A 16,367-nucleotide genomic window follows, 5' to 3' on the forward strand; every position below is an offset into this window, starting at 1 on the left:
ATTTATTTTTCTTATTAATAATATTACGACTACACAAATGAAACGTTCAGGTATTCTTAGAAAAACGAAACAAACTGATGAAACGTGCTCATTAAATAAATTGTCAATATTAACGAGTAAATGCTTTAAATAGCATTCATTGGAACCATCTTTATGTCAGATAATGCCCCACTGTCTATCTGTGCGCTTTCATGCACATTTTGCCGGCTCAAAACCAAGTATCCTAAGTATTGCTAAGAATACGAGGTGCCTTCAATAAGTTTCCAGACTTTTTCATGAGGGCACTTTTATTAATAGTACACATATTAAACTCTAGTCCCCTTTGAAATAATCTCCTCCGGCTGCAACGCACTTTTACTGTTCCAACAACTTCTGGAAGGGCCCATAGAAGTCCTCTTGTGTGAACGTGTCAAGCAGTCATGTCACAGCCTCTTTTATCTCCTCAATTATCTCATAACGAAAGCCTCTGAGGTTTTCCTTGAGCTTATGGAATAACCAAAAGTCACAGGGAGCAAGGTCAGATCTATAGGGAGCGTAAGGAACTGTCTTGATGCCCATCTTGGTCAAATAGTCTGTGACAAGGAGTTGTGGACTGGTGCATTTGCGCAAATCTTCCACATGTTCAGTTCCTCACAAATAATTGTGTGTACAGTTTTCACACTGACATCAAACTGTGAAATTATTGTCCTTATCCATGAAATTCTTTATTTGGCCAATCAACTCTGGTGTTCCGACTTCCTTACACCACCCACTCTTATCTCTCACAGACTCCCTGCCTTCCTTGAATCTCTTATGCCACTCAAAAACTGATGTTCGATTCATGCAAGATAGTCCAAAAGCAGTCGGAAGCATTCCATACGTTTCTGTTGCATTTTTTCCAAGTTTAAAACAGAATTTTATTACATATCGTTGTTCTAAAGTGTCCTCACGTCTGGATTGCATTAGCTGTGACAATCAGGCTTCAGTAGGGTATATTTCAATTCCTGCTGTAGATGTTCATTTGATCCTGGAATTATAAAAATTGGTCAGCCATCTTATAAGATGCCTATCAGTAACAGTGAATTTTCAAGAATCTGTGACATTTTTAAATGCCTGTACAAAAAACCCTGGAAACTTATTCAAGGCTTTTTGCACATTTGTAACAAGCATTCAGCAGAGATAGAGAGGGAGAGGCGTTAGGAGCTTTATTTCTTGCTCTGATTAGATGATATCGCAAAGGTATTGAAAGCAGAATTAAATATCTGATACCTGAATGGAGTAATGCCAACACCATTTTCAACAATCCCAAATTCAGTATTTATTCCTGCATCGTCACTGACTGGTTTGGGCATAAATTTGTCTGAATCTGCAATTATAAATTTAACCTTACTGCAAGGTTATGCTAAGAGTTATGTCCTAGTATCCTCAACCAAACCAGAGTGACAGTCGAAGAATTGCACATCTTGGATGCATCTATTAAACTCAGCACTTTCAAAATAATTCTCAAAGAATGGCAAGCAGTTTTTCGATTAATTGCGGTGAGACTACTGCAGACTAAACTGAAATAGGCACAATTTGCTTCTAACAAATAGTTTAGCCATTTACGCCTTTGCAAGTTATTCTACATGCTTCAAAGTTTATCTCGCATCATGAACAAGGTGTTGCTAGTATTTACAACATCTCAAGTCATCTTAAGTCATGTGAAACCCGATGAACGCAAGCCGCTTTTGTGACCATGACGAAAGGCAAAATTAAACAGCTAGTTTGTTCATGGATGGAAGGGAATTGCTGCTCATAACTTCCCCAATGATATTACTATGTACATGACAACAACAGAAAATGCTACAAAATGACTCACACCTGAGAGTATCATCTATCTTTACAAGGACATCATTCTCCCCTGCATGGAGCATTGTTGCCACATCTGCGCTGGTGTACCCACCACTAGCCTCACCCTTTTAGAGAGGATTAAAAAAGAATCTCAAATCTAACAGGTCCCATACTATCAACCAAGCTTCAACCTCTATCCTATCACTGCAATATTGCATCCTTGCACCCGCTATACTAGTACTTCAAAGGAATGTGCTCTGATGAACTCATAGCACTTGTACTACCTCGACGAGCATAACCCCAACAAATCTGTATAGCAGCAAGATTCCACCCCTTCACTCTAGAGATCCCTAGATGCCAAACAGCCTTCTATTACAATAGCTTCTCTTTTACACTACAAGACTGGAATTTCGTCTCCATTTCCTGCTTCTTGGACCGTACTAATATGCCAAATTTAAAATGTAATGTGAACAAACATCTTGATCATCTTACATAGTCCTCTGTAGATATGGTCCTAAATAGTAGTATGACGTGACCGTCTAGGGGAGCGATATTGCTCCCCATTGGAGAGATTAAGATCCCCTAAAACCTTGAGTAAGGCTGGGTAAATATGCTGAGATTGTCTGTTAAATGTTGATTGAATCCTGGACAGCAGCGGGTGACCTATCAAAAGGAATGAATTTAATGTGTTTTGTACAAATAGACATACATTTTATTGTTAAGAAAAAAAATGACAGGAAATGTCAGAATAATGTGGAATGAGATCATGCACTCGTTGGCCTGATGAACACCTGCTCAGACTTTTGGATTTCTGAGTGGGAAAAGTGACAATGTTGACCTTTTGGGGCGTGTGAGCAGAAATTGAGTTTTCATCCCAGATTCGCAGGCGATGAAACTCCAGTATGGTTGCACACCCACAAAATTTGGGAATTTCCAGCTTGACGTGTTGGACCCTGATTGGTTTGGCAATTACTCCAACCAACCCTTCCTCTTGGTTTATAAGCGAATGCCCATGCCAAAATTAGCAGATTAAGCCAGACCTCCGGAGAGAGAGAACCTAAGAGATATCACTCCTACCTGGCCGTCGCCGCCACCGCTAATCCGAGAGAATAAGTGAACGTGGAGTTTATGAAATGAAAACGGACTGAAAATTGTACATATGTAAAAGCCTGTAATTTTCGAAATTTAACTTTTTCGTAGACTAGAACCCTCTGAGTTTGTCGTCCTTTTTTTTGGCTTGCATGCAAAGCTAATTGATTTTCAGCAGAAATCGACCCGAAGCCTGCGATGCTGAGAATTCATGTTGGGTCCTCCTGAAAGATAGACGAACACCGGCCATTGCAGTGTCAGCCGAGTTAGAGGTTACATCTGCTGACCTGCGTAGTGGGAGGACCACGGTAGACCCTTACATCCAAATGGCAATATACCCTTTTTGGGGTAAAGAAAAAAATATTTATATAGCTATGAATCTTTTGTACGGCTCTATATTGTACAAACGATTAAGTCATGTGGAGAGAGTGGACTACTGGAACATGTTAGATTTTTAATTTTGTCCAGCAAACTTTCAACCATGTCCCACTCAACTGCCATAGATCGTCCTGTAGGCTGAATGACACAAAAAATCCCAAAGTATTAAATCACCAGAAAAAATATGACTTTGTAATGGTGAGGTTGTACACCTTCCGTCAAAAATGATGAAAAAATATTATTCTTCTCCAGTGTTCACATGAATATTAATATAAACTAACGTCTCAACCAGCGAAGTAAAAAAAAATGGGGGAAAAAAAACTTACCAATTTATACAAAAAGAAAACAGGAAAAAGAAAGAAAACAGCTCACTAGAGAAATTGTAAAAAAATAAAATTTTCTGACTTGATATTTACTTGAAATGATCTTTTCTAGTATTTTTTTTTAATTTTATATATATATATATATATATATATATATATATATATATATATATATATATATAACCAAATTTTTTAATGTGATGAATTAAAAGCTAAAAACATGAAAAGGCTAAGCTAAACAGTTTCAAATTTAGCTCAACAGAATTAAATCGAGGTTAGAAAATTACAATAAAAAAAAAATAATGAAAATATGACGTAGGGGGGATTGAAAAAATAAAACTGAGGAAGAATCAAATAGAAACGATGGATTTTCTTTTTGCTCACAATAGAATCATTATGGGAGAGGGGGGGTAGAACCTCTTTTTGAATTGAAGAGAAAATGAGTCTAGAGGAAAAAATAACATTGTTATACAAACAGTGAGATTTATTTGGCAAATGTAACACTTATATTACCTAGCCAAAGTAGGTGAAGGTAAATAGGACATCTGTCTTCTGAAGTTTCTTCCATTTTGTAGAAGTTAGAAACTTTATTTTTCATTATAGATTCAACAATGTCCAGAGGATAGCCATTGTTGCAGAGGGTCTTAATAATAAATTTCGTGATGCAGACTGGTCTTCAAACAAATCATTACAGCCAGTGGCTTAGCAACTGCTCTTGCCGCCCGTGGCGGTCGTAAGATTTGCCACCCCTCTCCTGCTGGCATTTGATAACTTATTAACCTTCAAAATTCCAAAAAGCCCTCAAAATATTTATTTACATAGAACTACAATCAAGTGTCTAATTTTAGACCGCTGCTATTAGTCCTAGACTTTTATCTTATTACAGTACTCCTATACGGTCGTTGTCGAAGAAAACCAAAGATTTTTCTAAACAAAAACGTATTATTCAGATTATTGAAAAAAAAATTTGTTAAATTAAGTTAAGTGGCTACGTAAACAAGTAGATACAGACTTGATACGCAAATAAAGGAAATGAAGGATTTTTGAAAACAAAAAAACGTATAATTCAAATTATAAAAAAATGTTAAATTAATTGGCTACACAAACAAATATAATAATAAAGTTAAATGAGAACATTTGGAAACCTGAAAATGTTATGAAATGATAAAATCATTTTTATTTACTTTTTTGATGTTGTTAAAGTGTTTCAACCCCTTTAAAAAAATAGTTTTAAAACTTTTTAATAAATTTATTTATAAATTGCAAATAATGCAATAAATTTATTTTTTGTGAAAGAACTGCCGCCAAGCATCGTCGGATGAAAATTTAGAATCAGATTTTCCACGCTTTCTTTTATTTATTTATTTTTTTTTGTTTTGGCAAAGTTATCAGTAACTCTTTCAATATTTACTCCATCAACAAGTTCCGTCTCCATGGAGAGGATTGCCAAGTCTGTAAGCCTTGTCTGGCTCATTGTCGTTCTTTATGAGCTTCAGTTTTGAGAAAGAGCAAGAGATATTTTGCAGCAGTGATAGATTCTGATCACCTCTTTGTATTTTTTCTAATGAACAAACTGATGGAAATCCAATTGATGGTAAGGAAAATGTGCAGCAAGTTCACAATATAAGGGACGGAATCCCCAAGGTGGTATCCGTATGAAATTCAAAAGTTCAAGAGGTCCATTGATTTTGTCTTTTTCTGAAACTCTCACAAAATACTGTAATCTCTTCCTTTCAGCAAAGAATTCTTTTTTCTATATCTTCATCAACTTCACCAAACTGACAATTATCATCAAGCAGATTTGATGTATAAGAAAAGCGTCTTTGCTTGCAAGATCGTGAACTTGTTGAAATATGCAAGATATTTCTTCAGTCAACAGCGAACAAAATTTCCCGTCTCAAGTCAATATCAAACCCCAGCGCTGCATCAGTCAATCCTTCACCATCCATTCGTTTCTTTTTGCAGACATTATGCTCCATACTTATCCCCATTTCAGAGCAGAGTTTATTTGACTCATCTATTGCAGTGTCCACCATCTTTTCTCTATTCTAAAGAGGGCAATCTCTCATCGCTGTCAGCCTAACAAAATTGTTGCAGATCCAGCCCGTTTGTTTTAAGATACTTCTAGGCATCATTGATATCTGCAAGAATAGTTTTCCAAAAGTTCAGAAATAAATGAAACGGAAACGATAGTACCGAGTTGAGAATTAAAGATGCATCTGATCTTGTGGCTGTATTTTCTCCTTCCATGAACTGTTTCAGGACAATGACGACTTAAAAAAACATTTTTGTCACAACATTTACAGCGTCTGCTCAACTACTCCATCTAGTTTCCACAGCCCGCTTCATAATTAGACTGGTCAACTGAATCAAGACGTCCCAGCAATGTGCAGATGCAGAAAAGAACTAGAATGACCGATCCAGTGTGCCAAAAAAATGTAACAGAGTGAACCGCTAAAGAAGCTGCATGTACACAAGCCAGATTTAATGAATGGTTTGTGCAAGGCACAAATAGAGTTTTTGGGTTGATTTCAGAAATGTGTTTCTGCACACCCAATTGGTGGCCTGCCATAACGGCGGCATTATCAAGTGCCTAGCAAATATCCCATCGTTCTCCAGTTCTCTTAAAATTAGTTAAAAAATTTCCTCTGCGTTTCAATTCTTTGTCTCCATGAAGCGGAGAAGCGACTCCTCCACCTTCGCTTTCGTCAATTTTTACGTAGCGCAACACCTCACACATCTGATCATTGTGAGATACATCACAAGTGCTATCAAAAACTCCTTGTAAACTTTGCCAATGTGAGCTAAGGGACCGGACAAAAGCACACCGGACAAAACCCACCAAAACAAATCAGATAAAATCCCAAATGAATCAAAAACATTAAAAATCACTTTTTATATTTTTATTTTAATCAAATTTAGAAAAATTAGACACCGGGGAACTAATTTTGGCAAGGTATGAAAATTAAGCATCTATGGAATAAATGTTAATTGAAGATAGATTTTAAGACCATTCTTGAAGAGAATATAGTTTTAAAAAGGATTCGGATGTCTTTCACAGAAATATACATATTTTTTAAAATTTACTCTTGTTTGAATGCAAATAACGTTATTTTTCTAAGTTAGGTGCGCGTTCTAAGAACACTTTTCTTGTATTATCTTTTACAATTATCATATTAATAAAAAAGTAATAAATGAAAATCCTATTACCAGATTTCATTCACCATAATATTTTTCGGTTTCTTGATAAATACTTCAGCAATTATAAAATTTTGTTAAAAGTTCGAAAAAAATAAATAAATAAAAATCAATTACTCTGTGACTGTTCGAAACTTTAAAGGAATTCGGCAGTATTTAATAGAAAGCCACTTAAATAGTGTTTGAGATATAGCGCTTCGTTCATATTTAAAATTATATCCCTCGATAGGATGATCATAAAATCTGTTTTCAGTCGGGTTTTATTCCGTAGTTGCTTAATGTTTCTACAATTAAAAAATTACGTACTTTTCTGTTGCTAAGTTTCTAGTGCCCAATTTTCCGTTGCATCATTTAATTATCAATGATGTTTGAAAGTATTTTTCTTGACAAAAATATTTTGTTTAATTTTTCAACATTTTTCGGAACATGTAAATCAACTGCTTTCTTTGAAATGTTATGTAGAGAATTTATGCAAATTTAAAAAATATATATATTTTACAAGTATAATAAATTTATATCGTATTTTGATGTTATTATCATTTTTAGTCTTAGTGATAATTTAAAAACAATAAATATTTATCATTAGTATCAGTAATAAAAAATTTAAGATAAAAATTTAAAAAAATCGATTTTGGAAATGGAAAATAGGGACACATTTTCCCGATTCCGATACCCCCAAAAGTTCCGATTTTTTTTTACAACCTTAAAGACTCAATTTGGTATAAAATTTCAGATTTTTTGTAAGCTTTTATTTATTCAATTATTTCTTCTATTTTCAGCCTATCAAAATGCCGCCCCCTGGCACGTGTCGCCCCTCCCCTTGCTACGCTACTCATTAGAGCCCTATACATAAGGGTCTAAATTAAACTGAATTTTTCTTGCAAATTTCGTATATATTATTATAGAGTTAATGTTCTATGGATTGATTGTTGCAATTTCAAAAATAAAAAAATATATATCTATACGACTTGGGTGTATTAGCTTAAATCGAAACCGAAATAAAAACTTATGAATATATATATATATATATATATATATATATATATATATATATATATATATATATATATAACTTGAGTTCCTTCAGCTATAATCGAAACTGAAACCAAAACTTATGAAGAATTCTTGGTAAAATTATTTATGCCAGTTTAGTACATAACAATTAAACGACCCGGATGTAAGCGTGACACAGAAAATAACACACACTATCGTATTAATATATAGATATACATACACAGAACTTGAATGTCTACCAGACACTATCCTCAAGTGTCTAACGTCTCTCTGTGCAAAGAATTTGTCAGGACAACCTGGCATGAGGATACTTTTTCCTACTAGCAAACCCTGACTAAATATTCAAAATCACATTTTGTATTCATAGACCAAATAAGATCTCCTCTGTATGGCTAATTCACACTAGCTTTTATGAGGAATGGTGCACCTTCTCCAAGTGATATATTACCTCAAGTAGCAACACGAAGCTGGATACTCCACCAGACTAGATGAATTCTTGCTCTGGAATCGAGTAAGACCAGGAGACCAGAAAGAAAGATATACTATAACATATTAATATGGTTAAATGGAGAGAGGAAATTTGTGTTAAAGAACTTTAATGGAATATTCGAATATCTGTGTATCTCATACAGAGTTTAAGTGTTAGCCCCAAGTAGGGGCCGCGTGATTTCTGAGAACGCCAACTAAAGAAAAATGAAACAAGAGCAATATTGATCTTTATTATAGAGTGGACGATATGTATGCACCACACACAGAATATGAACATAGTCACTCCTTAAATCTGTGGTAGTAATGATTCAGCCAATTACGCATTTCTTTTCTCTATTAAAAAAAAAAGCATATTGTAACAAAGGAAAGTAGAATTTATTCCAGATTTTGACAAATGGAAAATGAGAATTGTCCAGAATATTGATTTGCCTATCATAAAGTATGTGAGGCGGGAATCGTTGTCTAATGAACTCGTAATCAACTGACAAAGATAAAAATATCAATATTAATGTTGAGACTTTGGGATATAATCTAAATTGATATCTTTGCCCTAAAAAGACAAAAAAAACTTAAAAACAAAACAATACATTTTTGTAAAGCTGTCAATCCTTTATTTCTTGAAAAGCATGATTGAAAGACATAGAATGCCTTTGGTGACTTCTGTCAGCTAACTTTATTATATATATATATATATATATATATATATATATATATATATATATATATATATATATATATATATATATATAATCCTTTCATGTAATGTATCGTATGTTCCAACAGCTATTTTAGGGACAAAAATGAATGTTTCTCTTATTTTTTTTTCAGTCCCCTAATTTTTCTTTCTTGTCTCGTATATTCATTATATGATGAACAATTTTGGTTCGGCAAGCCAAGAATTTATCCAATTTGTGCCCTTTTACCTTCTGGGGTCATGCACATCTCTCTGTCTCTCATATGTCAGAAATTGGCAGGATGTAATTATGGCATAACTACCTCTCCATACTCCAAATACACACATATGCACACTTGCCTAATTTATTTTGAGAATGAACAATATATGAAATAATTCCAGAAATACACAACGAGAAATACATACATTATATATATATATATATATATATATATAGAGAGAGAGAGAGAGAGAGAGGGATATAGTGAGAATATCTTCCCAGACAAAAAGTACAAGTCGATGAGAATAGTTGCAGCAATCACGACTCTTAAAAAATAGTTGTCAGCTTATTAGGTAAAAAAAATACTTAGTTATTTGAAAGATGCCTCTCAGTCTCTGTAGATATTGATAAATGCTTTTCTTTCTCTCGAGATACTGTGAAAAAGAAAAAAAAAATAGGTAAACGCATTACCCAATACTATGAAGACAATGAAGTATAATGATACCGCCAGTGTATATTTGGAAATTATTTTTTCTTTGTCATTGTACTGATCTCTGTAGGGAGGTCAGATTTCCATTTGGATCATTTTTAGCAAAGTAGTTTTTTAAAGAAGTTCCACATTTTAGGAAAGGATTTGTTTCGATGGTTTTGTAAAAGTTGCTTTATCAAAATAGTTTTTTTTTTGTTCTTAATCTTTAAGTAAAGTTGAGTAAGAGTATTTTAAAAGAATTTTATGTTATGCACACTTTGAGATCAAATTATTCCAGTAACTTTCAATTACTTTCTTAATGCTTTCATGACTATTAGGAAAACTCGATGTTGCTCGGGATTGAATAAGGATCACTACTATGTATGTTTTCAATATGACCATAAAACCATATAACTGTTTTTAGTTACCTCCCTCTTCCCATTTCATTCTCTAATATAGTTTTAAAAAAAAGGCTGAAATATTGCGAAAAGATATCTGGCTTATACACATACTTTAAATGTCATTAAAATCTCATATGCATATTTCAAGTTTAAAGTGATTTAATTTGAGGTGAAAGCGCATAGATATTCGACATATAAACGAGAACATATATTCAGGATCACTTCTAATTTTTTTACCCTGGAAAATTTTATACATATTATATTCCATAAAAATAGGATATATTTGAATAGCTTTTGAAAAAAAATTAACGAATTTCACATCCAAGTTAATGACAACGTCATAATAATATTTATGGCATGTTCGATTTTTGTACAATTTATTTTGAAATGGAAAAAGAATTTTTTTACACACTGATATCAGACTATTGCTTTTTTGCATTTCATCTTTAGTAACCAGACAATCTCATTTTTTAAAAATGGGTGTGGAAGGTAATCACATAGGAAAATGTATTATACTAGAAGAGTAATTATCTCTAGAACAGTCCATATTATGACAATATATGTGAAATTATTTGTTGTATTTATTAGCTTACAAAAACAGCAAAATATTCCCTCAGAGAGAACATTTTTATTAGTATATATAGTATCATTGTTGAATTTGCCTAATATTGGTGTACACAATTACTCAAAAGATGTTATTATGACCATAAAACAGACATAACACTCCCCCACCCCCACCAAAAAAATAAAAGGAAGTAATGCCCGAGAGAATAATATAACAAATGTATATTACACTACCTCCTCCCAAAAAGCCGATAATGCATGAGAGAAAACGATACTAAAGTATCCCCCTGTGAATTGAGTATTGGAATATATATTAATAGAAATAATAGTATATTTCAGGTTTTGTCTAAAAATGACGACCAAATAATCTTATTAATAAATTGTTAAAATAAAAAGAAAGAGTGATAGAATTCATAAATAGTAAATATACGGTACATTACTCTTCCAAATGGCGATCGCTTTGATTTGCTGAAAGATGCTCTCGCTTCTACTTACACCTAAATAAAAATATCATGCAATGTCAAGAATTTCAAAAGTCAAAGAAAATATGGATCACAAAATAATTCATATTTGAATAAGAAGGCTATTTCAGATTGTCTACAAATCGTGTTACCTTGGGTCATACTATTGGAGCCCAAGGAAAATTTGAATGAAGCACATTTATCTTCTTCTATATATATAAAAGCGAAAATGTATGTATGTATCTATGTATGCATGTATGTATGTCTGCTAAAAACTTTTGACCGACGGAACAAAAATTCACAAACTTGGTTTCATATGAAAGCCCCACCCTCCGGACGACAAATATCGAAAAATTGGTCCAAAAGGACCATCAGAAATGCATCAACTGATCGATTTTCTTCAGGGGGGGGCAAAAGTGACATTTTAATGTTAAACATTACATATTTTTAAATCGATTTATAACTGCCCCAAAAAATACGGGCGCCAACTCTTCTACATAAAGTATACACGGGGCCGTTTATTTTGGGTCAACTTCTATTTAAAACCCGCTGAGTCATGTCACGTGATCTTGAGGTCAGCAAGCTGTAATGGCAGTCTGAATTTAAAAAACATTGTTGTTATCGGTAAAAAAAATTTAACCCCCACACAAGCTAAACTATGAACTTCTATGCTATGACAACATTACCAAAGTTATTAGCACGTTAAAAATAGTTAGATACGATAGTTAAACGAAAAATAACAAGCCAAAAATGTGAAGTAAAAAAAAAAATACGCTTACAAAAAATATTAACGATCAAGTTTTTACAAAAAACAAACCCAGACGCCATTTTCATTTTTAGTAACACTCTTTAGAGTAAGGAAGACGAAGTGTGTGAGAGAGAGAGAGAGACGCAAACAGAGAGAGAGAGAGAGAGAGAGAGAGAAACGTTAACTTTTTCACCCCGAAATCGACAATTTTCGACAGGGGGGGGGGTCAACAATGCATGTGTCAGATGACGTCATGACCTAGTTGAAAAACCGAACAAATTTCATATACGTTGCTTTAGATCAGGTAGTTAAGGCCTCGGTTCATTATCTAAACGTTTTGGGTTTGAATCGTGGTGTGAGATGTTTTGTTCTTTTTCGATTTTTTAAATTTAAATATTGAACCCTGTATTACTTAAGCCATTTTTCACGTAACGTTCGTTTTCCTGTTTTTGTTTTACTTCGCTTATTCTTAGCGACACCCCAAAACACCCGGGTACCCACCGATTTTTTAAATTTTAATATCGAAACAGGCTTATTTAAGCCATTTTTCACGTGTTCGTTTTTCTGTTTTCATCGTTCGTTTGCCTTACGTTAGTTTTTTTGGTGTTTTTTTTTCGATGTTTTGATTACCCCCCCCCCCCCGCTTTACTTCGCTTATAACAATGCTTACATGGTCATCGTCGTCGTCGTAACGCTCGACGACTTTCAAACATCTTTCACTTATTCGCTTATAACAATGCTTCATTCTGGTTGGCCAATTTTATTTTCAAACTTCGCCTCAGGGCTTCGGCTTCGATCCTACCCCCCCCCCGGTTTCTTTTTTATTTAACACCACACACACCTACAAACACCCGAGCAACGCCGGGTACCCCTCGCTAGTCTATAAATATAAAAGCGAAAATGTATGTATGTTTGTATATGTGTTCGCTTCTTCTGTATGTCTACAAAAGGCTTTTTTCAGAGAAGCGGTCGGTCGCCTAACAACTTTTTAAAACTTTTTATATCACATATAAATCGTAATATCTCAAAGTTAACGAAGCTCGCCTGTCTATTTAATTTGCTCGACTTTGGGAAGATAAATATTCAACATTTGTCACTCACTGCATGTGGGTTAGTCTTTTTCCTATAACATCTTGGGAAGCGTTCCCACAGTAAATGAAATACTATCCCGCAGTCAAACTTGACCTCATTAACTCATTAAAAAGGGCACCTGTCAAATCCAAGTAATTAAATAAATTCAAACTTGTTTCCGTTAGCATCTCGCAGTGGGGCAATCGTTAACGTCGCACGTTGTTTTTTTTTTTTTTTTCACACTTTAATTTACAATTTTGCCTCAAGGGTTCGGATTTGATCCTCATACTTACCTACCAAAACATTTTTAAACCCCCCCCCGGAGTTTTCACACACACCTCCAAACACCTGGGCAACGCCAGGTACCCCTCGCTAGTAAAAAATAAAGAACAAAAAAAAAAGAAAGGGAGTTGATTTAGTCAAAAATTGTTGGATGGTTGGTTGCATTTTTAGAACTTTTATAATTTTTCTGTTCAGATGATCATGAGGAAAGGTTACTTCTTGTATCACGCATCCTTATCAATTGACTATATTAAAATCCTATTCTCTAACCCATCTGCTCAACAAAACATGGCTTGTTATACTCTCTAACAAATGTTATTATATTGCACCTGTAAGCATAAGTATGGCGGGTCTCTAATGTATGAATGATATGGTTGCAATCCAGAGCTGATTTGTAATCTATGTTTAAAGGAAAAATGTGGTATCTGACCTTTTAAACAACAGCATGAATGTAATTAAACAGAGAGAAATAGATCAATAAAAAACGTTGATTCATGTTACTAAATGCCATTTATAGGATGATGTAAAAGTCTGGACAAAATACTATAGAGATTTGACATAATTTTTATTCTAATTATTCTTTATTTTTTATCTCTCATCGATTATATATTATCGACAATTTTACAAGATGCGTTGTTTCAATAAGATTCAGATTTCATCAGATTTTGTGAATAAAGTGTAGAAATATATTTCGATTACACATTTCCAGAAAAACGGATTGCTGGTCTCTGAATTTTTTTTTTCTTACACATTTTTAAGAAGATAGTATCAAACAAGAAATTAAATCTATACGAATTTTAAATTCTATTAAATGAAATAAAAAAACAAATATAAGAAATAGAAAACTCTAACCTCGAAAATGTGAAAAAGTAAAAAAAGTGTCGGTGAAAAGATAGCAATTCCAATACTTATTGTAAACTGTTTTCTTATTGTAAATCTTTTATGGTTAAAGATGTTTGCATTACACTTTAAACATAAGGTCATATTATTTCATTGGATGAGTCGTAAACTAAAAGGCTTATATCTTGAGATTTTGAAAAGGTTATAAATAAAAGTAGTATATTTGAAAATATGTAATTTTGGAATTACTCGCAAGAGGACCTCTTAAATATGCCCCTCCCCATTAAACACTATGTGAGGGAAGATATATCTATAAAATTTTAAGTTTATATAACTTTTGTTTTGTCTTTATATATATATATATATATATATATATATATATATATATATATATATATATATATATATATATATATATATAATTATATGAGAGAGAGAAAAGAGCAACATTTTTATTTCAGTTTTAGCTTAAGACAATAAAAAGAAAAGTGATTGATTTTTTTTATCGAATCAATATTTATAGTTCAGATAAATTTTTCATTCAAGCATTTTCTCATATTTTAAAAGGTTTTATGAAAAGGAAAAAGTTACTAGTTTATTTGTGGTAAATCTAAACTAAAGAAAATGAATATCTCAATCATTCCATCTTTTTTTTTTTGTTTTGTTTTAATTTTTATTGTTTCCCCAATTTTTTTTTTTACTTTGCAAATAATCAAGTCTGCAGTTTTTTTTTTAGATTCTGAGAAGGGTGAAATTCTAATTCTGTTTGATAAAAAAATTCTTCAACCAAAAAGAAACAAAATGAAAACAAAAATAAATATGTACATCTCTTTCCAAATCTGAATGCTGTTTTCAAATGTCACGTCAGCAAACAATGAAATCTTACAGCTCAAAAATTCCTTTTCAATTGGTCCATCCTGACACGCATGTTTCAAATGCAGTATTCTGATTCGATGAATCAAGATTTAAATCCCATCCTTAATATTATATACCTAGTTGAGCTCACGTAATTCTAACTTTCTTTTAATTCCACTTTTAATTTAAGATGTAAATAACAATATTTTTGTTACAGGTAAATGGAGATATTTTTTTTTTACTGAATATTCAAATCTTATCAAGATCAGAAAGCCACTTGATAAGGATTAAAGTTAATGAGTTGGTAAGGTTGATGGCAATATTGTAATCTCTGAAGAGAGCCATCATAACTAAAATCAGGGCAATGCTAATTGGTAACGATAATTGTAATTTGTCAGAATTTGTTTATTTAAAAGGACAGTTCAATGAGAATTTATTTACAATAGACTTGATAATGACTACGTTGCAGTCAGCGATGAAGCAACCCTGCAGTGTTGTGTTCCACAGATGGGTAGTTCTAGGAAAGAAACTAATGATCATCATAAATGATCATTAGTTTTAGGTACACAGAGGGAGAAAGGAAAATTGACAGTGGTTGTAGCTAGACAACCTCTTTGTGAATTTTTTTTTAGAAATAGAGAACCGTAGATCGTAGCTCAATCGAGCACCTATCAAAAAGTAACAATAGAGCAGAGAATAATAGCATCATCTCTTGTAAGAAAGTGATTGTAGAGGAGGGAAGAAAACATTCCGAAAATGAATTTTGTCTCGATTGTTTGACCTTTTCTGACGCCTTCTTTACAATACATCCTGTTTATGATTTATACTTTCAAAATATATTTTTAACTAATATATGTAATAGTTGATATGCTCTTTAACATTTAATAATATATAATGAATTGTTTTCAATGAGTGTGGTCTACGGGAATAGATATCAAGTTTTAAATTCACCTTAGACAAACATTCAGATAGTATATAGATTATATGTATGTTTTAATTGTCTTTTAGCATGACCTGTTGCACTTTGCTATTTTTGACAATAAAATTGAATGTGATTGACAAGATTTGCATGTGTTCCACAGACTGGAAGATCTTGAAAAACTATTCCTGGAAATTTTAAATCGTGAAATGAAATGTCAGTCACTGAATATGCATGCTTCCTTTGCTGGTGTGGCATTAAAACAAAATTTGAATATGCACATAGAAGTCGATGACAAAAACAGCCTATCCTGCCTTGACAGAGTACAAAATAGACTTTGTAGCTTAGTGGGGGATGCCCTTTTCTCTTCCCTACAGCCTCTCTCCCACAGGAGAGACGTTGCGAGTCTGTCTTTGTTTTATCGTTATTTCCATGGCAAGTGCCTGTCTGAGCTCCAATCTCTCGTCCCTCCTCGCCAATCTTTCATGAGAAACACCCGTCTGGCTGAAACTACTGTCAATAATTTTCCCCACTCTTTATCTGTGCCTAAATCCAAATGTAGAT

The 16,367-nt window shown here is 33.2% G+C and overlaps 1 protein-coding gene across 10 annotated transcripts in view; it reads left to right on the plus strand.

The window, feature by feature from the left end:
* Nucleotides 1-16,367, plus strand: part of LOC145245888 (uncharacterized protein C20orf96-like) — a 2,261,276-nt gene that overhangs the window by 2,112,730 nt on the left and 132,179 nt on the right. The gene's annotated exons all lie outside the window — the stretch shown is intronic.

This window comes from Euprymna scolopes, chromosome 1, assembly GCF_053919585.1.
Source record: "Euprymna scolopes isolate OS-2025 chromosome 1, ASM5391958v1, whole genome shotgun sequence".
Lineage (NCBI taxonomy): Eukaryota > Metazoa > Mollusca > Cephalopoda > Sepiida > Sepiolidae > Euprymna > Euprymna scolopes.